Source organism: Triturus cristatus, chromosome 11, assembly GCF_964204655.1.
Source record: "Triturus cristatus chromosome 11, aTriCri1.1, whole genome shotgun sequence".
NCBI lineage: Eukaryota > Metazoa > Chordata > Amphibia > Caudata > Salamandridae > Triturus > Triturus cristatus.
This window is the reverse complement of record NC_140594.1, coordinates 343122393-343148491: the sequence shown is the minus strand read 5'-3', so window position 1 is coordinate 343148491 and position 26099 is coordinate 343122393. Positions and strand designations below refer to the sequence as shown.

The window sequence follows — 26099 nt, the reverse complement described above, 5'->3', positions numbered from 1 at the left end:
ATAGAGCTCAGATCAAGCACAATTTTCTGTCTCTGGGGCCAGTGTCCTTCCACTGGCCGCCACTTGCAGAGGTACTTTTTTTTATTTTTAACCAAGCGCTCCTTAAGAGTGCATGTGTTTGCAGACCATCTCTACCTCTCCTCATCCCGCCCGCCCACCCACTCTCCCGTCCTTGTTGTTTGCCCTGCCATGTGTTGCTTGAAGACCCCCTCTCCCTGTGCTGCTTTTACAAATATTGCACAGCAGTATCAACTGCTGTGCAACATGTTTTAAAAGAAAAAAAAAGTGCTGTGACACAGTCAATGCTGGTCGTGTCATAGCTTTAAAAAAAAAAAAAACTTTAAGCCACGTTGCTCAACATCTCTTAATGCAGTGCAAAATGTCTTAAAATACATTAACAAAATCAAAATATTTCCCAGAGGAAAAACCTATTGGTTTTGCTAATGCTTGTCTAAATATTGGTCAATAAGGAATTATTTTTCTTGGGCGAACATGCAATTTTGCGCTTCTGGTAATGACCTTACCCACATTAAATGCGGAAAACTGGGAACGTGAATAACAAATCAGAAATTGTGTTTTCTATTTTAAACTTATGGGCAATTACAGACTTATAAATCTGCAGCAATAGCTTATACTGCACATTTTATCATGTCAAAAGTCCTTCCTCTGTAATTGATTTATAAGAAAAAAAAAATACTAAAATAGTTACAAAATGTATGCTTCGCGCGTGCCTGGGTAGCCCCCTGATATTTCACAGCAGATTCTGTCTAATATAAAAAATGAGAGGAGCCCAGGTGATGGCATGTACCAGTTAAATTGAAATACTGTTGACAACTACAACTTTTAGGCTCTGGCATTTTGCAGAGAAAGGCTGACACTGGACCAGAGGACGCATCGCACCATCAAAGGGCCCTGAAGACGGGTGCAGGCCAGACTGGACTGGTCAAGGTCGGCAGCCCAACGGTGGCCACATCATTCCAATTTTCACGGGTTTCCCATGGATGGTAATGATAGGTCACACAGGGGCAGCAGGGTACCCTGGGCAGTCAACAAGGGGTGGCAGAACAGGGTAAAAGGGGCAAACTTACCCTAACAGACATCTTGCTGCCTGTCTTCCCCGTGGACTGCCACCATGCGCTGACCAGTGATGTAACAATAGCCCCTGCAATGCGGGGGCCCCGAGCTTCAGGGTGCCCCCAACAGCACCGTGGACGGGTGACGGCTGAGAGCTCTTCACTGTGTCCGGAGCATGGGGGGCCCCTCAAGTTTTGTTACGCCAGCTCTTCACTGTGTCCGGAGCGTGGGGGGCCCCTCAAGTTTTGTTACACCAGCTCTTCACTGTGTCAGGAACCTGGGGGGCCGCTCAAGTTTGGTACGCCAGCTCTTCACTGTGTCAGGAGCGTAGGGGGGCCCTCAAGTTTTGTTTCGCCAGCTCTTCACTGTGTCAGGAGCGTAGGGGGGCCCTCAAGTTTTGTTACACCACTAGTGCTGACCCAGATTCACCAAGAGAGTTCCTTTTCCCTGGAAGGCCTAGCTGCTTTGCCCTTTGCCTGCTTCCCCCCTGAGACTGCTATTACTCTCGCTGGGATTTTTTCCCCCAAGTCCGGCCGTGGATTTGCAGGATGGTTGCCTCCGCCTGAAGGCTCTGGCGGGTGGGGTGGCAGCTACCCACATAATTTGCAGACACTAAACCTATTGGCTTTGCCAATGCTTATTTGAATAATGGCCAATAAGCAATTGTTTTTCTTAGGAGAACAATTAATTTTGCACTGCTGGTAATGACCTCACCCACATCAAATGAAGGAAACCAGGAACTCGAATAACATACCAGAAATTCTGCTTCCTATTCTAAACCTAGGGGCAATTTTAGAAGTCTAACCCTGCAGCAATTGTGTATATTGCACATTTTACCATGTTAAAAAGTGCTTCCACTGTAATTATTTAAAATAACAAATATAATCATTTATAAATGTATGCTCCACGGGTGCCCCGGTAGCCCTCATATTTCACAGCAGATCCTGTCTAATGTTAAAAACGCGAGGAGCCCAGGTGAAGCCGTGCCCCAGTTATATTGAAATGCTGGTCACAGCTACAACTTTTAGCCTCTGGCATTTTGCAGAGAAAGGCTGACATTGCTGCAAGCATTTCACATTTGCATTTTTCACTCTTTCCCAGGCAGTGGGTCGCGCTGGCTCCCTAAACTCAGAGGTAAATTTGATTGCTGAAAACCACCAGCGTTCCCGATGTAAAAAGGGGCAGGATTTAACCTTTGCCTCGTTTCTTAGAGCCACACATCACGCTGATCACACCCCTGTGCATTTGCACGTTAGCCGTTAATTGCGGAATATTTTTCCACTCAGGCTCTGTCGGTGATTGTCATTCCTCTTCAGTGACCGTTTCCCGGGCAGCCCCACAGTGCACTGCGTTGTCATCTCTAATTTTAATACATATTTGATTCCTCTTCCAGGCAATATCCACAGCTGTGATTTGTAGGAGCAATAATATGCTGCTCTGCTCCCCTTTATTTTAGAGTGAAAACTTAGTATGTCGAGACAAACTAATTTAGAGGCTATCCTACCTTACAGGCTATTTCCATTGGGAGGCGATTCAACGGAAATGGTTCAACACGGACTGACTGTGGCAGGGACTATTAGTGCCATGAATGGACAGCTGCATCTGTGGGTGCTCTGTTCCTGCTCACCTAGGTCTACGCTGCAGAAATACCTCATGTTCATTTGTAAAGAAATAAGTGCCGGGGCTCTCTGCAGGAGGCACTTTGCACCAGCCCATTTCTCCTGTTAGTGCCGCCTAAAACAGAACCAACTAATAACCATGAAAGTGGGGAGACGATGTGGCGTAATGGCCAGAGCAGCTGACTTCATAGCTGGGGAACCAGATGTGAGTCTCCACATCGACTTAACATCCTGCGAGTCTAGGCAAATCACTTAATCTCCTCGTGCGTAGCAAAAATGAATGTGTTCTTAACTGGTGCTCATGAAAAACCCCGGTTGATGAATAAGTGCCAGTGCTGAGCACCGGAAACCAATAGCTCAAATTAAGTGCGGATTATAGTGAGTATTCCATTTCACATGGAAGCAGGAGTGTAGCTCTGGCCCCAGCTGCCCCTGCAGTGCAAGGGTCTCAAAGACCTCTAGGGCCTTCACAGGGGCCTCATTGCACACAAAGCCAATGAATATCTGTGAGATTTGAGAGACTTGGTTGAGGATAATTTTGAAAATGAGGTAAGCGTGTTTGAAATAACTTGTGGTATCGTTAATGAAAAGGAATGGAAAGAAGAATTAGGAAAAGATTCAGAGTTAGCAAAAGTTATTGACATGATTCAATCTAATAACACATGTGATACTTCATTAACAAAAGTCTGGCGCATGATTGCAGATGAATTGTCTATAGAGAATGGTGTCCTGTTAAGAGGTGAAAAGTTGATTTCTCCTCGGTCTCTAAGAAAAAGATTAATTGAGGAAGCTCATCAGGGTCATTTAGGTATAGTAAAAACTAAGGAAAGGTTAAGAGCTAGTTTTTGGTGGCCCGGTATGTGTTTGGAAATTGAACGAGAAGTAAGAGAATGTCTACTATGTAAAGTTAGTGATAAAGTTCTTTCTCCGAGAACTTTACCCATGGTTTGTCGGACATTACCTAATGGTCCTTGGGAGGATGTTGCCATGGACATTGTTGGCCCACTTTCTGGTGAACATACCACACCTTATTTGTTAGTTCTCACTGACTTATACTCAAGATGGGTAGAAGTATCAAGTGTGTCAGAGGTGACTTCCAACAGTGTGATTTCTTTCTTAAAAGAAATATTCAGAAGAGAAGGTTTTCCAAAAACCTTCTTGACTGATAATGGTCCTCAATTTTGTTCAAAACAAATGGAAATGTTTTTGGAGTCATGTGGAATTTTACATAAAAAGTGTTCAATTTACCATCCAGAAATGAATGGTACAGTAGAAAGGTTTAATAGAGTGATAAAGGAAAACATTCAATTGTCTAGGGTTAATTCTTTAAGTTGGAAAGAAGAATTACAGAAATGTATTCTTCTAGCTCATCGTTTCTCTCCTCACATCTGTACTGGGAAGTCTCCTTTTGAATTATTGAAAGGGAGGACTCCTAATACAAAATTATGCCCAGGTTGGATGGTTTGGGGTAAAGGGATTAAAGATAATAGTGTGGGTATCTGGCGAGAAAGAGAAAAGAGGTTACAAATTAAGAACAAGGGAAATTATGATGAAAGGAAGAATGTCAAGCAGTTTCATGCTAAAGTTGGTGACATTATTAGAGTTAAGTCACCTGTTGGAACGATGTCTTGGTCTAAATTTACTAAACCTTTTCGTGTGGTAAAATGTTTTTAAAATGCTGTCAAGTTACAGGATGGGAGGATTTGGAATCTTAGTCGTATTGTGATTCTTAAACCTAATCCAGATAGAATTTGTGAAAATAATAATCAACCTGGATCCTCTCATTCTAATTTGTGCTCTGAGCCAAGAAGAAGTGGACGGAAGACTACAATGCCATCTCATTTGAAAGACTATGTCAGCTAGTCCTTTTTCTTGGTAATTTCATGTCAAGGCTTGTTATATGTGTATCTGTATTATGTATCTGTACGTTTCTCTTTATTGATTATTAGAAGGAAGATGTGTGGTATCCTCTTCCTCCCTGTTTCATGTTGAAGGTTCTATAGAACATAGAACACTGTTTGATGGTGTTGGGATTCTCGGTGCATCAGTTGCTGACCGGCTACTGATGGTTGAGGTGTTAATGAATAAACCTCTATACTGAATTTTACCTACGTGTTCTTCATTATTAAGAACTTTACACTCAGTGCCACTCTTAACATTCTGCAGGTGGGACCCCATCATTTTACATTACACCACTGCATGGAACTTTGATCAGCCTCTACCAGAAGCATGGCTTCAGAAGGGATGTAAATATTTGCAGTCAACAAAATCAGAACTTCATAAATAAATGTATAAACTGCGTCAAGTTCACAAACCATAAACCTGGCGGGGTTAAAAAGATCAACGACTGGAGAGAAATGTTGTTGCCTTTAGAGGCAGGACTGGCGGCTCCTTACATCTTTGACCAGTCTTTTTTTCCTGCAGTCGGTTGTTCTAGGGATGGAGCTTTAGAAGCAGGGAAAGGATATGATACCAAGCCATGCACACTGTTTCTGCCCTGCACCTCTGGTGACAGTGAGGATATACAGATCCTTTCAGCCTGTTGTTGTGTCCAAACTGGACAACACATCAGATCGCATGTGGTTGGCAAAGTGAAAATAAGTGTGGAAAGTGGAAATACATCACCTCTGGAAAATTCAAGGAGCTGCGAAGCATGACATTCCTTGAATTCATGGTACTACAGGGCTCCATTTGTCAAAAAACATAAGTGCCAGTCATAAGCCTGTGGCTTGTGCAACGAATATCAGGGGTTCCAAACACCAAAGTGTCATAGTCTTGATTCCTTCTCATATAATAGCCTCTGAAAAAGGGGCCTTAATATTCAGAGATTGCTACTAGGCACTATACGGTTCTCAAGCCAGAGAAGAGTGTGCTGCAGGTCTAGTGGCAGTTGAAGTTCATTGCCAACCTCAAGTGAACCTACATGTTGCCCAATTGCCTGGTGGAGCTGGTATAGGATCCGCATTGTGGCTCACCCATTCTCCGTGGACCCTGAAGCTCCTGGATGGAGATTGGAATTCAAAGTGCTTAAGTTCCTCCACAGTCTTGGCAGTGAGCTGGCAGGCGCCTGGTCAGAGAATCTCTGGTGCTGGCATGGATCCAACTGCTGCGGTCCCTAATGTGCATGGAGGGAGCTCCATGGCAGAATGGAGCCCACGCCAACAAGCTGCTAGTCTTCTGGGCTTCCTGCATGCCGGCTCCAAGGGTAGGTTAGCTGACCATACTGTGGCTGGGGTGCTGGTGACCACGTGCAGCAAAAGCATAGCGCCTCAGGCACACATAAGGTCCTGTAGTGGGTGCTTGATGCCTTTATGGCACATAGAAGACTTGCCATGGTGGTGCTCACTTTGTCAGTGTTGACCTGCCTTACCCTGAACAATGCAGCGGGCAAGAAGGAGGCTATGATAAAGACACAGCAAGAAGAACTTAACAAACAATTGACATTATCGCAATGCTCTATGGTCTACATGCTGGCAAATTCAACAGACAGTGTGAAACATGATCTCAAAGTCCAGATCAATAGCTGAAGCAAGGTTGGGGAGCTTGTAGATGAATTTATTGGCATTTATGTTGCATCTCTTTCCTCCAATAACGATATGGAATCACAATCAATGCCCACAGTTTGCAATCATCGTATGTTTGTTGCTAGATATATCTTTGTATTTTTTGCACTACTTTTACATCCCGGTGTCTTATTAAACATAGTGCCCTTGAGGCTAATTGGCATCTGTGGCCACTTTCTGTGCCCCAGGATGCTTTGTGGCATTACAGAAGGGACTGGAAATGCTTCTTCAGCCTCTTCTGCAATACAGATTACACCAGCATTGCACGGCCCCATGGACACGAGGGAACACTTTGCCTCCGCATCAGAGCCAATTTATAGATGTGGGTGCAGTAGCAAAGGAGCTATCATGGGCCACATAAAGGCACCCCTTGAAAAGAAGGAAAGAGGTTCCTTTGTACCCTCCAGACATCACCCTGCAGGCGTTTGCATTCACTCACTGCATCCTCCTGCAGCGGGATCTCTGGCCTGCTAAGAAAAGCAGGCCACACTGCCACCTGCAAAGTGAAAGACGGACTGGCTGCTTGAACCCGCCACTATTTAGCCGTTCATCAATTAGGATAAGGCAGGGGTAAAAGTATGGGAAAGAAGGCAACAATATATTGGCTGACTTAGGAGTTAAAAATGAGTCAAGCAATATGTGGAATGAATGCATTTTCAGGTGTTTGGTGACTGGCTGGAGGGTGGGATGAGCGCGGACATGTGTTGCTAGTCAGATCAGGGCTGAAATGACTGCCCCTGAGAAGCTTTTGTCCTGTGCTAAGGATGTTTTGAAATTGAGGACTTCAATGTTCAGGTTGCACAGGCCACATAGATCTCTTTGCTCCCCCTACAATACACAGGCAGTAAATGTATAAATAGGATGGACTGTGAATATGTACCGCACTGTATGCTAGGAAGCAAGCCTTGAAACATATTCTTGCTTTAAATGTTAGCCAGTCCAGTGTGCGTGATAAAGGAGATATGTGGTAATATTTTCTTCAGGAAGTAAATATTCGAGGTACAAAATGGAGTATAGATTTTTTAAGGGGCAAGGTGAAATCGAAGGGCACCAGATAAAATCATGTTGTTAAACTCTAATCTGGAAATCAATAGAGCGTGAATTGCACTTTTAATTGATCTCTTAGCATGATGATCTCTACCTTTGTTGAGGGAATGGAGAAACATTTTGAAGATTAGGTTACACTGTTGATGTGTGGAGTAAGTGCCAGCGAGGAATGCAAAGTCCAGCTGAGTGACTTTACAGTTGGCAACAGTGTGAGGGATGAAGCCATCTCGTTTCACGAATTCCAGAAGGTCGTTCCTCGGTTTGCTTTTAAGAAAGTGGAATAGAACAGAACTTCAGTCTTATTTGGATGGTATAGAAGAAAGTTAGCAGGCAGCGCAGCTAGTTTTGTATTTTATTTAAGAATAATTTGAGAAGACAGATGTATGTAATAGTGCAGAGTTTGAGGCAAAATTGTGTGCCGCCAGTTTATTGGTGGAAGGCGCAAGGTATGAGTTGAAGAGAGTAGGTGAAATATCTGAGCTTTTGGGGATCTCACATATCATTTTGTTCTCTGTGGACGTGTAATTTGCAACCTTCACCTGCTGACCAGTTGATGACGATTTTTGGGTTGAACTTAATGGCACACTGTGCGTTAATGTTACAAAGATGTAGTTGTTTCCAGCCTATTGTAAATGGAGCACTAGGTATTGTTGCCTTGTGTGGCAAACATAAAATCCTTTTGTTTACATGAACACTCCCTGCAGCTGTCGCATCTTCTACTCCTCGCCACTCCCAGGCAAGATTCCATTACAAGGCCTGCAGTGCGAGAGGGACTCTCTTCTTAAAGCCTTAGCATTTCAGACGGGTACCAGCATCTCAACTGATGTACTGTGTCCTAAATATTGTTTACAAAAATATCTTCTCATTGGAGCCAATAATAGAAAATGTACACCAAATATTCATATTTCGGTAAGCAACATTTAGGACGCTACATTTTTCAAGCGATAGTTCTTACTATGATATTCTGACATACAACCTCGCCGGGACTGGTTGAGGGAGTGGGACATGAGACATGAGATGTTCAACCACTCTTCAAGCTCAGTGTTGGATTTAGGAAGGTGTTTGGATTAAGAAGAGAAGGACAGGGCATAGTACCCCCTCTTTCCATACCATGCATGCTCATCCAATACTCTCACAGAAAAAGAGACACATGAACTCTTCCTGAGTTTCAGAGAGTGAGATGAGACCGCATGCGTGCTATCCTATGCATGCTTGTAAGTGGTGGCTCCTGTCCCATCCAAGGCCCTAGTTCTAAGAAGATACCTCATTAACGTAAAGTAAACAAGGCATGAGAGATAATGAGCATTTGCTTAACTGGCACCTCTTCGCTACACCATTCCTCTGAGAGGCCGGTAGAGCAGGTTTTCTATCATAAGGATGCTACTTATTTACCAGCCTCTGTCTGGTGAGAGTCGGCCGAGGAGAAGCCTCATATACTCCGAGAACAGAAGGAAGTAATATACATACACCAGAGAACATGCTTTGCCAACCCTCTTTCCGATCCCAGAAAAAGCAAGTTGTTGTCAATGTACCGTGTTTTGGAGAGAGGTCAGGTGAAGTTGTGCACCAGTGTACATGAACAACCACGCACTAAAGCACCATGTAATCATACTCCTTCCTTATTACTTGAACGCAATTACTCTTAATACAGTGAAATGGTATAAAAGTTAAACCTATTGCATTTGTAAAGGAGTGTTTGCAACTTGCAACAGTCTGCTTACTAGGGGTGGGAAGATCTCGCAGAGTTTCTTAAAAGCTCTGTGAGATTCTGCGGATTTCCACAAGCTGTCAGAAATCGGCACGTTGAGCTGCTCATGCTGATTTTTAGCACTGGGTGCTTGTTCCGCCCTGCAAAAGTAGCGTGAATGGCACCATGCAGCGTGCCAGAGGGCGCACTTTCTTTGCTGCTGCTTGAGTAGATTTTCTACTTGAGAGGCAGCTTTCTCACTGTGAACGGTTGCGACCACCCGCGTTGAGAAAATCCTGCCGGGTGCCATCTCAGCACATAAAATCGAGCTAGCAGACGCCATTTCTCACTCACCAACTTAATGTTGGCAAGCCGTGTGCAAGAAAAAACTCCACCACATGGCGGTTGGCGGCATTTTGCCAGAATTCTGCATTACAAGCGTAAAGCGGAGTGGGTAAAAGTCCATGAACTCCGCTGGAGGAGTGGAATTTATTGCCCACCCCTTCTTTTTACTACCCTCTCTCTTTCATCCATGAAACTGGAATGTTGCTCCCTGGGAATAGCTCAACATGAGAACTGCTGTGACTATTTTTATTTGTAGCGTACTAAATGTGCTTGGCATGTTCCAACTGCCAAGAACACACCCTGAACTTCCTGTTTACCGAAATGTATTAGTCTAGACATAACAGCAGTTTACAAAATCAAAAATGGATTCTGGGCATGATAGCTGAAAAAGAAGTGTTCATCATTAGAGGGTGCCCTAGAAAGTGGGAAACGAAATGGAAGGCGTGGAATAGCTATATAGGATCCCTATGTACATCCCCGCTAGTAGACCTGACATTAAGACGGAAAGAACTCAGAGAAGTGTAAACATTGTGAATGCAATCTTATTTATGTTATTCATACTGGTGTTCTATGGTGCTGCGGACATAAATGTGAATATATCTGTGTATTTGCAAAATCAATAAAATGTTATTCCAAAAAAAAAAAAATGGATTCTGGGACATTATTTTTAGGGTAATATTATTAATGCCGCCGAGATGCGCGTTGACCCTTCTTTGGGTGCAAATGAACTAATGAAGCTGTTAACTTTTCTGAAGATTAGGAAAGCTGTAAAGTACCCATCGGCCAATGCAAAAGAAACCCTCAGAACCAAAATAACGTTGTTGGATGTCTTGAGATTCATGGGAGGAAAAAGCTTTTCTTTTTATATACAACCCTTACTCAAGAGAAGCCCTGTTTGACTCAAATACCAAAGACAAAACTGAAGCATTGGTTTGCGTGAGCACCTATAAATCCTCCTGAAACAAGTTCAGAAGGGTCAGTAACAAGAATTGGCCGATCCTAATGTCTAACTAATCAACTTTTTTTTTTAAAAACCCTGTTTTCCTTTAAGAAGAACAAAAGTATAAAGGATAGAATTGTCCATACAAACACCATGAATACCAATACTGAGCAACAGGACACATTGTGGGGACTTCCCCCGGTGATGGGATATTATCCATGTGGCAACTGCTCAGTTTGTAGCCTGACAAAACACTCCACTCAAAGACCCTAGACCTGGGACTCAGGACACCTTGGGAGCAAAGAGCCCATACAAACTGTAACCGTGTCTGTGTCGTGTAACTGATAGTATGCTCATGCGGATTAGGATATGTGGGCATGACGTCCAGAAAAATCAAGATCAGAATCAGCGAGCATAGGAGAACTATTCGACCGAAAAGACCATCCACAAGACTCACTGCTCACTATCTAGAGAAAAACCATGGTGACAGTGACCTACACTGGATGATAATTGAAAAAGTAATCACAATCAAGCAAAGGAAAATAAAACCGGGTGGGCTATGTTTAACGAGGTCCAGTGTACAAGCCCTGAAGTAGTTATGCGAGAAAGGTACACCGTTCCTCTTAGTGTGGAGTAGTGTGAAGAGTACACTAATCCCTGAGATTGAGACAAAGTGGGGGATAATGTCTAGATAGCCTGGGAGCTAATAGCATGTGATGGGTGGGGGAACCCACACTGGTGGAACTAAAACCCTCACACACCCAGCAAGCTAGGTGTCATGCTTCATCATCTGGGTTTTGCTCCTCGTCGGGTCGGCGCTGCAATTCCCAACGGGCACCCAAAGATGGGGCTCTTTAGCGGAGATCTTTTGTTCCTTGCCGAAGGTGAGTGCAAGTGAGGGCCAGGTAGGTGTAGACGTTGGTGAGTGTATTTTAAAACAGGGTTGGTTAGTCTGAATAATGAATTTTATTCGGTCAGTAAACCACCCTATTAAAAACGAGATGAGTGGCGGTGGTCTGGACACAATGGGTCAAGGACTACCCTGCTCTACTCAGATGGTCAACATGTTTCTTGCCTCAAGGTCAGGGGGATCCAGCGGCAATTCATCAGGACCAGTGAAAGGTGAACTATCTACAAATAGTGAGGGTGTAAAAAGGATATTCAGTTGTTGTGGTAGTGCCTGAATAAAACTACCCTAGGGAAGTGTCTGGAAAACTTAACACTTCCGTATTGGAATGGCCTAACGTTATAGAAGGTGCCGCTCCAATCGGTACATGGCGAGCCTCTTGGGATGGCGTGTTAGCCTAAGTTCTGTCGCCCAAGGGTGGTCTGTAAACCTACCCCGCTCCGCCGAAACCGGGAAGTCACATGCTATTAGCTCCCAGGCTATCTAGACATTATCCCCCACTTTGTCTCAATCTCAGGGATTAGTGTACTCTTCACACTACTCCACACTAAGAGGAACGGTGTACCTTTCTCGCATAACTAATTGAAAAAGTAACACACCCCACACGGACTACCCACGTCCTTCTTGCAAAAGAAGCTGGGTCTATAAGAAGTGTACCAATGAAGCGGGGCACGAAGATGACATCCCTTGGCACCAACTTCTACAAAAAACCCTCCCTAATATCGAGAGCCGCTGGACAATTGTCAGGTGATTTTCACAAAAACACGGTCTACATATCCCTTTACATAGCGGTAGCTTATACCTCGACATCTGACATAGGGCAACAAATATATAATTATAAACACGTCCACACTGCACTTACTTACTCCTATATCCCATATGGTATGCAGTAAGGGACTAAAAGGTTTTTTTTAAGGATACAGACCTGCACATATCTATATGAAGTATGTGCAGGCATTGGCAAGAAGTGGGAATAAGCCCATTTGTGTCAACTTTCAATCACCTAGTAATACTCACTACAGCTTATGTAGCATTACAGAAAGTGTGGCTTATAGTTTTATCTCTGTAAATATGGGAGCTCTGAAGTACTCTGGCTTCTTGTACTGTCTCCCGTAAGACTCAGGACTATGCCTCCATGTTTCATTGTGTTCACGGTGCAGGACGTGCCTCATAGTGGAACTATAATATGGAATGCTCATGGTGCCGCATGCGCCATGATGGTTATTCTCTCACTTAATCAGCATGTCCTCACATCGCAAGACGTGCCTCTCAATGAAACTATGCTATTAATGACATTCTTTCAGCACTGCATATGATGAGGGACTACAAGTACTATCATGCTCTCACAGCACATAGTGCATAGAAGGGGCACTCCACGCCTATCGCCCACACATGAACCGGATTGTCCACAGATGCAAGCAAGACTCAGCAATAAAAACACTCCCAGATGCCATTTTCTTGGACGGCGATACGGGAAGTACAGTACCAAGTAGGTACATGGCAGTTTCGGGACCCTTGGAATCAATCGTGAGTACTTGGACCACAGTCCTGATGATAGTATACATCCATGTTGATGCATTTCTCCTTCTGTATGCTGAGAGCTCAAAACTGTTTAAAAGGATCTAACCTATATCCAATATGGACTTTAGTTGTTCTTTAACCTAGAAAGACCTTTGCAAGTACCTTCTAAACGTAACGCTCTTAACTAGCTGCACATAGCCGGCTCGCTAACAGTACCCGTGTTTGTCTATCTTTCTTTGTTCATTTTATGTATGACATGTTAACCCTGTGGACCTTAGTGTTTGACGATAGGGCCAAAACAGCTTACGCACCCTGTGTCGCTTGATTAATACACCCATAAGGGTACGTTGTATATAATGACTGAACATATGTGCAAGTCCATTTTTTTTTATGCCCAATCGCAGCACACAGCTTTTATAACTGATGCATGGTTTGCAGTGACCACTTATTTTGCAGTATTACAATAGCGTGTTTTCACTTTGATCTTTTGTCAGTCTCACATTTAACAAAAGACCAGACATTCGCCTGTATATTACAAACAAACTTGATATGAACAGAATGTAAGAAATCCTGCATATAGCATGCTTCATATAGGTCTATTGTGTTGTAACTACTTACCATTGTGTTTGTCTTTGTCCACAGGTTCAGTGTTTCAGTTACTAACATACCATTTTCCAGACCGGCAAGTAGCCTACCCTGTCGCATGCAAATACATGTGCATGCCACTTTAGTTTATGAAGTCATAGAATCGTACCGGGGCAGTGTGATTTATTTTTGTCCTGATGAATTCCCAGGACCTATTTTGGCCGTAAGAATAGGGCAGAAACATGTTGACAAGCGGAGGGTTATAGGACTATTATACTCCTTAATTGCTCCTGCCCATAATCAGCATTAGTATTATATGTATAGTGCCTATCCACCCCACTAATAAAGGGATACCTGGGTGTGGATGAATCATTTTTAATATTAACCCGCGATCAATATATAAAAAAGAGTATATATACAAAGAGCTCCATGGCATACAGTCGAGCCCATCCTGGCTTTTAGCTGTCAGGATGAATCCGATGATGAAGCATGTCACTATTAATGTGAGATGGATGGTATATAAAAAGAAAAGCTTTTTCTTCCCCAGAACTTCAAGACACCCAAGAACATTATTTCGGTTCTGTAGGTTTCTTTTCTATTGGCAAAAGGGTGCTTTATTGGTTTGAAGTTCACGATCCAGGAGAACATATCCGAATCTTCCTTAACTGTTTAGAAGGTCTCCCCTCCCTTCCGGGTGGTTTCTCTCCCCACCTTTTTGTGTTCGAGATTAGGAAAGGTGTACCTACTCTTGCAATCTATGGCAAATGCATTTTCGTTTCCAGCAAAACAGCTAAAAAAAAAGATATAAATACTCCAAAGAGGGCCACGCCAGAGTGCTGAGTTCAGCAGCATGCTCAGCAAGATTCCTTTTCGGTTTCTGAACTAAATAATATGCTACCAAAAGCCTTATCCCTTGCAAAAAAAAGCACACTGTCCATATGACACAATTATAGTTTTGTCCTTGGTGTTTTAATTTTTTTCTTGGACATTTTTATAGAACTTTTTACTCCAAATTACAGAATATGTTTAGGAGAAACATTTAGTCTCATCGTAGGTTTCTCTGTGTAATTGTCTTTCTTTTTATAGGTGGTGCTTCACATAGATGGGTTTACACATGGCCTTTGTGTATTTACAGAGATGAGCACCATTTCCAATGGAAGTGTGTAGGTGAGCAGGGAGCAGCGGTCCAAGTCTGGGTATAGCGGTGGGCGTGGAATTGAACAGGCCTCCCTTCATGGTTTGCTTCTGAAGCTATCTACATGCTTTCAGCTCTCAGCCCCTCTGTACTTGTTGTATTACTTCGGGTTTTAGAGTGGATTATTTGGGCTTTAAAATGTAAAGATTCCATATGCCTCCCTTCTAACTCTAAGGGTATTTCAAAAGTGTGTCAAGCATGCCTAGGATCAAGCTAGGAAAACAATATTCTGCAAAGCCAATAGTTTTAGCCTTTACATAGTAAAAAAGATTGTCACTAATGCTCATCCAGTACAGCATGGGCACATTTAGCAGTGCATGCTCGCTGGTGTGTGTTAACTATTCTAACTTTACGTACGCCTTGATAATGGAAATTGTTATACAGCGGACCACGGCAAATACAACTACACTTAGATTAGTTGATGCGCTTCCTCGACAGGGCAAAAACATACAATGCGGACTGCTCTCTGAAGCGCGATGGCTCTCACAAAGATGGTGTTTGACTTTATCACGAGGTGCAAACACTGTTCTGCACCGGTCTGGTCTCCATAATTTATTTTAATCATGCCCCTCGCACACGTCACAAAATTGAAGAAGCAGCTGTGCAAGACTTTTTAAATAAACACAATATAGAATAATGAAATAGAACTGGAATAGAATATAAAAAAATAGAATACACAGGCAATAGCAGCGGTTGCTTTCACAGCACACACACACACGCATCCACAGCTACTGCTTAATTTGTGAAAAGAATAAGTGCCAGGGCTCTCGTCAGGAGGGCACTGGAGCTTGCACCACACAGTGCTCCTGCTATGCTGCCAATGACAGTAACAACACAACTACGAACCATCACACTCCTACAAGTGTGACAATTCGGACTATTTCAGACCCCAAAGTTAAAAGAATGGCTTGGGCAGCAGGAAATAGTAATTTTTAATGTATATTGATTTATTATTCGGTTACTGTGCTCATCTCTAAATTAGCCAGACAGTGCCACACCTTGTGACAGACAGCACAAGAACCTGTGCCAAGCACCTGAAACCACCGGCTCAACTTAAGCACCGCCACAGACACAAAACATTGCAATAGCATTGCAAGCTTCAACTGTATTGCAATTATACAACACTTCTTACCCAAGATAAAGCAGGAGAGGATGTGGCCTAACGGATAGCAGTCGACCTCGGAGCTGGGGACCCGGGAATAAATTTCGGCAGAGACGCTCAACGTCCTGTGATTCTGGGCAAATCAGTTAATCTCCCTGTGCCCAACCAAAATGAATGTGTCAGTCTGTAACGCAACTGGTGCTTGTTTAAAGCACTCTGATACCTCCGGGTCTAGTTTGCGCTATATAAAACTCCGCAAAAAAAAACATAGCAGTGAGCTATATTGAGGACGGGTAGCACTCTACCCTATGAGAGTGCCTTGGGTGGGAGAGAGTGTTTGTTATGGGACCTATATTGGTAGTGCAGATGATGTGTTTAAGGATCAGAGTTGTGTTCTTATCTTGTTTTGCCGCTGAGTTCGTGTATTGACTTGAAAAGAAAAGGAGAGAGGGACACTATAGGTAGCCATGACAGACACAGTTACATACACACAACCCTAACCTGCTTAGGAAGTAGCAGCGCTGTAGTGCGGCGGCAACCAGCGTACGGCTATCCGTGCCAGGCGCGCAACACCCATTGGACTCAAAGGGCTTCAGCCCCCTCCCCGTCGTGTGTGGCAGCCCGGGCTGAGACAGCTTCCCGGCGCACACACAGCCGCACCCGAGCACTTCACAGGTCTTTAAAAGACCATATGCATGTTAATGAGGCCTCGCTGTTGTTTCACCCCTTCTAAGAGCCCCTGCAGTTCCACTCTGTCTATGGCTCAAAAGATTCAGCCCCCCCCCCGAAATGTTTTCTTAGCCCCCCCCGAAATTTGGCTCTAGTTGCGCCTCTGATCCGTGCATACGAGGTCTAGGGTTTCATAGACCTATAATTTCAATGTTAGTTGCAATTGCAGCCAGCATGAGCAAGACACCGGTAGGGGCCGGGTCAGGTGAATCTCGGGGAATTGGCGCTACAGACACTATTTCTGTGGAAGAGCGAAGTCTCTGACAAATGGAGTTAGCATTCTATCCAGGTACCATCCCGACTACTTCTGTTGCTGTCTTAACATCCCATCTCCACCCCATTGTCAAGTAAGAGAAGCAGCAGAGCCTGAGGGCAGTGGAGAGATCAGATGGTGCGTGAAGCCCGGGAAGAGAAGGGGAAGACAGCGGGAGGCGGCTAGCACGCAGAGGGACACAGGTAGGCCGGAATAAGGAAGCGCGTAGCCTGGAGGCACAGCATCCTACCAGCATTGAACTGCAGAAGAAGGCGACAGGGATGGACGCACTCTCTTGCTGATGGGCAGAAAGATACAAAGGTAGAATATTGCGAAGTGTCTTGTAACGTCACTGTTTCTTGTGCCCCTTTCCTATTGGAGTATCATTTCCACTCGCCGTCTCATCGCTGAGGTGCCACTAGGTGCCAAAGGATCGAAACATCGACTAGGGCACCTAGACTCAATTGTTCATTCTTGTATACATGAGGCTTGATAGTGACAGATTGTGACTAAACCATTGTGTTTTATTTTGTCACACACTTATATGCCTGAGTTTAGAAGTAATATGCGAGTTCCTGGTGTTCGTTTTCCCACATCATTGTTTCCTATTCGCATTAAATAAAGAAATATGATTGTTCCATTTGGATACCATACGTAGGCCTCATTACATTTCTATGTATAATTGATTGTTTGACATTCTTTCCCTAAGGGATCCCTGTTTCTGTATGAATACACGCACCCCTGGCCCCTTAATGCCCATGGATTTCCCCTGTTTTACAGAAAGGATTATGTGAAATTCCAACTGAAAAGGAGCTCATTTCTGGGCCAGCTTATCCAGTACTTTAATTGTATACTTTTGATATTTTTGTAAAGTTGGCAAGTTTTTCAAAAGTGATAAAACAAACCTTGCACTCTTGCGCAGGACAGACCTATTGGCTTTGCTAGCATTTCCTTTAGTAATGGGATGCCCAGCCACACCCTGTACCTGATCCACCAGTTTGGATTCCATTAGGCTCACACCCGTGCCTTGCACCCCTTCAATAATACGCCCCCCGGATACCCACCCGATAGCGGGGCGCAGAGTAGGCCATCCAGAGAGGCAAAGCTAGAGCAAGGCCGCTAAGCATTTGAAGTGTTGAATTCGGAGATTTTGTAAGAAATGATGAAAGTTTACACCTGCAGACCTCCCCAGAGCTCTGACAGTATTTCCAGTCGTGGTTCGTGCTAAAAATAGTCCGCGGAGGCCTCCGGTCGATGCCTCCTTCTGATCAGCCTCTCATATTTCTGCAAAGCATTTCATGCCACGAGACGCCGCTTGGAATCTGTGTGTCTGCTTCGGGAATGGCCTGAAGGAGAAAGCCCGGATTACATTGCTGGGTGTTGTTGTGCAGCGTTTACTCATTTTCAGCCATTGATGTCTCCCGTTTCATGTATGGCTTGTGTTTGTTTGCAATTACGTTGCCCAGAACCAAGGATGCGCAAGGCCTCCAAAGTGAACACAGGAAATCGAACTGGGGCCAGCAGGATTGTAGCAAGAAAATGAATCCAAGGTTCGCTGCAACATTTTAAAGCGTTGCAGATGCGATCCTCAGCTCCATGTAACTGGATCACGATTCAGGTTTGAGGATTCATATTTTGTGAGTGAATTCACACTGACATTTTATCCGTCATGAGCCGTAAACCCCAGGCTGCCGGGCTGAAGGACAGGCCCCCGTCTCGCGCGCCGCCCATGCTGAGGGAGATGGACCCTAACTGGAGAGGTCTGACACGTTTCTGTTTGTTCTGAAGAGCAATGGCCAAACCTGGGGCTGCGTTGCTCTGTTAACGTTTTACAATTCTTCGTGTTGGCTGCCAGGAGTCAGATTACCCCCCCCCCCACCCCCCATGGTTTTACGTTATAATTTCCGCCAAGAATTATGAAATCACATGTCCTACTTTTTCTTGTTTGTCATGCAGCTTTCTTAGAAATGTTCGTGATTGACTCCCGGAAGGTTAATGACAACCCTGACAGAATCATATCAAAGGTGAATGCTGCACTCGCATAAAGTTGTGCCCCAAAAGCTCCAAGCAATAGACGTTGCCTGTTAGGGCCTATGTGGGCACTTTGGGGTTTAGCAGATTATGGCCTGTGCCCGATAGCATGCTGCCTGATGCCCTACATAGGGAGTGAAGATGAGCACGCTTTGAAGACATAATGAGTCAATGGAGTTGGGTTGTTGGTGGTTGGAGTTGAACTGGTGGGTTCTAGGAAAGGTGAGCTCTTCCTGAAGATGGAGAAATTCACATTGAGCAACTGGAAGGTTTCCAGGATCCGACCTGATTAGGGAGATATTGAAGAAGAAAAGAATGATAAAAGGACATCGGGGCTGTCTTGACATTGAAGAAGTGACAAGTGAATTCTGAAATAAATGTATCGGGGTGGCGGCTCCTCTGCTAGGGCTGAGGAGCGTTGCCCCACTGCCATGAAGCAGCAAAATAAAATAAGAAAATAAAATAAAATAATGTTATCATTTTAAATTCTCCTCCTGCTGCGGAAGCTTGCGTGAGGGGGCGGGGCAGGACTACAGAGCAGGGGAGGAGTAGTAGAACACTTCTAAATGCGCAATGACTGTTTGGCCGGTGTTCTCAGGCCGCCCAAAACAGTCATGCGCACTTTCCCTGTTCTCCATGGAGGCCGCATTACAGCCTGCGTGAAGAACAAGCCCACCCCTCCAGCCCCTGGCTGAGCGCTATGTCACAGCGCTCAGACCAATCACAACACTTCATTGCAGCATTGAGGAGCCCTGGTGCTTCCTGTTTCTCCCAAGAAGCCATAAGAGGACGCAAGAGAGGCAGCGGCGGTCGGCCAACAGGACGGCCAGGAGATAAGTGTTTTTTCTTCTCTTAAACCAATCTCCCCATCCTCTTTCCCCCCCACCCGCCCCACTGCTGCTTCCAGGTAGCAGCCGCAACTGTTTATCAGTCATTTGACCGGCTCTGGATAGGGGAATTGATGAGATAGTAGCAATCAATGATGTAGCAGGTGCATTGGCACTGGGGGCCTCTGGGTGTGTATGGTACACTGCACCCCGACTACAGCAAACTTTTCACATCAGACCAATGACATATCTCAAAATGATGTGGCCCTCCTGCAGAATGTGAAGACAGATCACCGAGTTTTCCACATTTCACAGATATTTATTGATCTTGGGCTGAATGGGGACCCCCTGAAGGGCAAGGTGACACCTGTACATTCTGGGGATGCAGCAGCCTGCATTATGCCGCTGATCAGACCGGGGATGTGGAGGACATTTTCTTGAATTAGGGCTAGTGGTATCCATTTTATGCTGTTCGGTAGAAGGGGTTAGTGAGCGGCTGGCCTTAGACATCAGTTGTAAAGTGCGCAAATTAAGTTCTGATGCCTTGAAATAGGCAATTTTGGGTTATATTATGTGAATTAACACATTATGGTCACAATTCCACTGACATGTTTTCTACTCCGCTTCAATGTGGACACGTTTCGGACATACCGTAATGGTTTTATGGCTAAACTTATATAAACAAGCAATCACACAGAACAGTAATGCTTAATAAATGCATAAATATGTCTACATACATTTTGTAGTAAGAGATGGACACTACATTTTCCAGTCGTAATTTACACAATGCACAATCCAGAGAAATGGGAATTGCAGACAGATTTCAAAATAATTTACTGAAAGCAAAGCTGTCAATCTGATCTCCACCAACCTACAAGGGGGCAAATGAGTTACGTAAGTTATTGAAGCAAGTCGTTTGTTTTAAGACTGGAATAAACAGTGCACTGTACAAATGTAAATATGTTCTAATTTCCACTACAGTAGGTTTCGCTTTTGACTTAACCGCAGGTCATATATCGGGAAAAGTCCTTTTGTGGTGATTTATTGTTCATGATTTGCACTGTTGATGTATTGGAATATTTTTATTATAGCTCCTTCAATATCTTCCACAATATACTTAGTTGGATAGTTTTGTTTCCTTAGTTGCTTTTATGGTTTACACAACACTGGTCACCTTCCTTAGATTGTGCTTCATCTTCAAGACTCCAGTGACCATATTTGGAAATTACATTTTGCCACTCGGGTGGCAGACTTTTTTCCCCATAAGCAGCTCTTGAAATGGAGGTGGCAAAATAAAATGATGGTATGTCCGTCATGCCATAGTAGCATGGTGGATATACTATCACTTCAAGAAAACAAAAACAGAAACAATAATGTCGTCCCCACAAGTACTGGTAATTTGCTCACAGTCCTGGGACACACTTGTGCACTTCAATTTTAAATGCTTTGGTTGACAGGGCAGTTGTTGGATCAAGTGGACACTAGCATCAAAAAGTCTGTTCTAAATAGGACGATAACTGAGACACAATTTCCGCCACTGTTCTGTACGTGAAGTGACGAGTTGGCAGTGGGAAAACTTCGACTTCCAAAATATTGGGGAAACTATGAGGAAGGTTGGGGGGGGGGGGGTCCTTTCACAGGTGTTGCATAGCAGCAATATACAGCGCTTCAATTCCACTTAAGGGACTGACCTGACCAAAATCTCCTGATGCAATACTTTCCCTAAGCCACACGATTGACACACCTAAAACTCTTGTCTACAACCTTCTACTAATTTTACAAATGTTTATGAACAACCCTTCGCTATACAGACTTGCGGCCCATGGTCCATGCGGGGCTCCATACACCAAATATCTTTCCAGCCTAAATTTGTAACACAAAGTTAGGATGTCCTGAAAGACTGGATGGTGATAATGCGGAGTCATCATGCTGAATCTGTTGACGGTCTAGTCTTCCCCATTTGATTCGCCTTCCGGAATTTCCAACTTTTCTACTATTGCATGTCACCATATCAAACCCCAAATTCCAAACTACAGATATATCATAACCATGATATTGACTCCCAAAACATTGTCTAGGTAAGTGTAGATTTACTATTATTAAATCCACTGTAACAATATTTCAGGAGTCAAAATTAGGGCCTCAAATCTGTAGGTCTATAATTACAATGCAGTTTCATGGCACAACAGCCTTTTCTTATTTCCAAAAACATTATGAAGAGACTGGCAAGTGACCATAAGCATCTCACAGAAGCCGACAAATAAATAAACAAACTCAAATCACCTCTCTCACTCTCTCGAAATAAACCCTGAGCTACACATGACTGATAGAACAGTGCTTAATTTGTAAAATATGAAGTCCAGGTGCTCAAATGTTTGGCGGAGGCCACACCCATTTCCCCGGCTCCACCCACTTCCTTCACTAGCTCCACCCACTTCCTTCACTAGCTCCACCCACACCCTCAACTGGCACCCAAGCCATAAACCGTGAAAATGGCATGCATGTCCTCAGGCCAGAACACATGGAAATGTTACAAATAAGCACCCAAGCCATAAACCTTGGAAATGTCACATTTAAGCCCTCAGGCCAGAAAGCACGGAAATGTCACACATAAGTACCCAGGCCAGAAAGCATGCCATAATCCGTGGCAATGTCACACATAAGCATCCAGGTCAGGGCTAGGCCAAAAACCATGGAAATTGTCACACAAACATCCATGATCCAGGCCACATACCATGGAAATGCCACATATAGGCATCCAGCCGGGGCGTGTTGTTGACTTCCAACCACAATAAACTGACCCCCCCCCTCGCTGTCCACCATCCATCTGCAGTATTATCTAAAAAGCAGCCTTTTTCCAGCTTCTAGATTCTTTTAACATTCGGCCTCTCCTGCACAACTACAAATCAGGGTTCAGATTGTGCTGCACCACTGAAGCCAGTCTCTTCACAAATCCCAGAAGATGCACTTTCGAAGTTTCTGTGAGTGTGGTGAGTGTGATATTTATTTGGTGAAGAGGTGGTGTTTATTTAGAGTGAATGTGTCCTTTGTTCGATTACGTGGGTATGCTGTTCCTATGAGTGTGGTATTTGTTTGGTGAATACAAGTAGTGCACTTTCTCTGAGTGCAGCTCGTTTCAGTTTACAGGGGCGTCCTTGCTGTTTGTGACACTGTTTGTTCAACAGGGGTTGTGACGACGAGGGTTGTTCACTTACTGTGACTATAAATGTTTGATGAAGAGGGTAATTCATTTACTCTGTGATATTTTTAAGGGTTTTCTTTTTCAGAATGGCACTTTTCTAACTACACTAGCTCATCGCCCAAAACGATGACTAGAAATAAAAGCGTGAAATGACAAAGGAAACTTTCAGGAAACCAAAAAAAAAGATGATTTACCTTATTCTTCCGTGTCTGCTTCGCCCCCTCCTTTGGAAGAAACCAGTCCCTGCCCTGGTAAGACTCGTGGAGGGGGTCACGGTCACCTCCAGGCCTCCTGTCCCAGATTTATGGAGTCAGCATGAGTTCCTCTGCTCTGCCAGTTGCCGCCTCCAGCCCCGACGATTAATTTATTAACTGTACATGGAATTGAAAATAATAAAAGGAAAAGTATCAAACGTACACACGTTTCTAAGAGGTGGTGATTGGCTCCCAGGAGGGCTTTTTGTTAGGTTGCCGATGGCTGCAGGTCTTTAGTACAAAAATGAGTGGATCCTCCCACAAACATGGAAGGAGGAATATTTCCTGAAATATAGCGTGTTCTCTGGTTTACAAACACCAAACTGATTATTTCCCAACACATACAGGGGCAGCAGAGCCTCGGAGTGAGTAGCTGCTCCCCATGTAATTTTCACAGGCATTCCATCGAATTGCTCACAGGTTTGCATCCGATTCAGTCTCTTCACCTATTCCACACTGAGGAATTCCCTTTTCTAGGCCGTGTGGGTATACGGGTGCCAGCGCCACTCCACATCTGCAGTTTTCTCATTTTCGAGAGTTCCAAGTTTAATCATCTACAATTTCATCTCGAACCTGGGACCAACTTCGGAGAGTTCTATGTTCCGTGATCAGTTTTTTTGTACACATGGTGCCGGAAAGGTATGTAGTCCTCCTGGTTGGCAAAAGTTATCACCCTCTTACTTTCATCCTTGGGCACAGGGAACAAAAACTTTAAGATACTGGAGACCCTCTGCCCCAAGCGCGAGGTGAAGTTATGGAATATGACATGTGGATATGCCTCAGACATGGTGCCCAAGTCAGGAATGTCATGGCGCATCACCACGTTGGACAGTGTGAAGTACGCAGTGGGTCCAACCGGGAGGTGACACACGATCAGACCATCTGGTGTCCCTCTGTGCTTGTGCACAATGAGAAGGTCTGTGACGCTGTTGGCTTTGCAGGCTTGGACGAGTGATCCCACCTCATGCTTACCCCTGTTTATGCGCTGAGCATTGGGGAAGATCAGTTTCCCCTCATTGGCAAACATTTTGAGGCGTGAGCTGGGGTCCCTCGAAGTAGTGATCATGATTTTGGGGTCTTTCACGCCGCTCCAACGGTATTCATCATCCACATGACTGCTTACACCTTCACCACCTTCATCATCATATTCTATCAGCTTCTGGAGAGAGGGGGCATCTCGGCGGATTTCAGTTGGAATAAGACGATTTTCATCTAAAGGTCTTTTTAACCTCTGCTTCTTGTCCTCGATGCTGTGCTGTTTCTCTTCAAGTGTACAGGTACTCCCTCCGCAATCGTGCCTCCCGCCTCAACATGGCAGCAGCTCTCCCAGCTCACGTGGGGCAAAGGAACCCACCAACATCCCCCATTATTTGTGTTTTTTTGGGCTGTCTGGACGGCTCTTTGTGAATATGCCCCCAGTTCTTCCCATCTTTCCTCCTTCTCTCCCCGTAGTACCCTACCCAAACTCATCTTATAGCCAGCTGCCTTCTTTCCAAACTTCCTGCTCTGGCAACAGGACCGGAGGTGACGTCCCCTCCACCCCCCTAGGCGCCTTGGGCAGACTTTGCATTACATCCTGCCTCAGCGGCGCCGCGGGCATCAGAACAGGATACATTGTAGCAGCAGTGCTAAATCAGCTGCAATCACCACAAGCCTGCAGGAGCAGTGCGTGCAGGCCACAGCGCTTGATTAGAGTGACATGTAATTTACGACGAGGCAGGGGCCCCGGCATTTTCTGAGTGTGACAGTGTGCCTCATAAAGCGGGCTGCTGCATGCAATTTGTACAATTTTACATACAATTGCGTGCAATATCAGCTCTTCACAGGGGAGACCTGTGTGTATTTAGTGAACAGCCTTTTTCCGTGTAGACCCGGCCCTGAAAATTAAGTGCCGGTGCTTAGCACCGGAAAGCACCGGCACAAATTAAGCACTGGATAGAACCGACTTATGATAGACCTCACTTGTTTAGCTACCAATAATAAAGTCAAGGACTCCGATTCACCAAAATGCCAGGGGTAGCAGGTGTGATATCACACATAAATTCTCCCCGATTACATCACATGATTGAACCTCACTTACACCAGACACCTTATTAGCAGCCGTTTAGTTGCAGAGCGGGTATCATCAGAGGAAGGTGTGGGTTTGGGAAGGTAAAGAGGGCTCAGAGTCCTTTCTGTTCCTGACACTGCCTTTATGGTCCCTTACAATAGGGGCAGCACAGGCCCTGGAAGTGCACCAAATGGCAAGCAATCGCTGCCCCTGTTCGAGCGCCATGATTAGTGTCCATTTCAGCTCCTGTAACCCTTCACGACAGAAGGCACCAGATGGCGTTCGACTCTAATATCAGTAAAAGGCTAAAATGTGTATTTCCAATATTTTAACACAATGTTCCATTTCGAAAGAACAAGGGAATATGTTACCATAAAGTAACTCAATATTTCATAAAAAGGCGACGTAAATTCCCTACAGGGCGACATATGTAGGTGATTTACCACAGTTTAGCCATTGTTCCAAGGCATGTTTCATGTAGTCTGAAAGCAGCCATCTCGAGCACACGGCAGGAGCAGGACCACTCAGCTTTTACTGAAACTGCACAAAATAACATTTTTGCAGTGCCAACAGTTCTCAGAGTGCCAATTAATTTATATAACAAACGTGGATGGATTATCAATGGTGCAATCATGCATGTGGCAAGCAGGATAAAAGCCTGCCCTGCTTAAGCAATTACGCTTCTCAGAGGAGATCCAGATAGACTGATGTTCGGATATTGTAATTTAAATCTGTCTGCTAAGTTTTCAGATTAAAAACCCCAGGCTCTGTGGGCTGCAGTTCGAAAAACAAAACATCATCCTAAATCTTGAAAATGCAGAATAAATTGTTCTTTTGGCAGCCTGCCTGTGTGTGTGTGTGGATTGCTTTGGTTTTTCTTTCACTAAAAACTCAAACTTGTTGGCTAGGAAATGGTGTACATGGAACCCGACATTATTGCTGGCTAGGGCACATGGATTAGTAAGAGCCCATTTTTTTTATCAGAACGTTACTAGAATCTACGTGCCTGGCCACAAAAACATAAATTAGTCAAATTGCATACGACTGTGAAAAGAATTTGTACTAGCCCCTGGCTCATGGATTTTCCATGCATCCTGTGGAATATTAAAATGTTGAAGTGTATCCGGTCTCGGTGGTACAAAGTAGTATTAATCATCATTCTCTACTA

At 44.4% G+C, this 26099-nt stretch overlaps 1 protein-coding gene and 1 pseudogene across 3 annotated transcripts in view; both read right to left on the bottom strand.

The window, feature by feature from the left end:
• The window catches only part of RTN4R (reticulon 4 receptor), a 767021-nt gene that overhangs the window by 627923 nt on the left and 112999 nt on the right, over positions 1–26099 (bottom strand). The gene's annotated exons all lie outside the window — the stretch shown is intronic.
• Positions 23247–24194, bottom strand: LOC146784150 (U3 small nucleolar ribonucleoprotein IMP4 pseudogene; annotated as a pseudogene).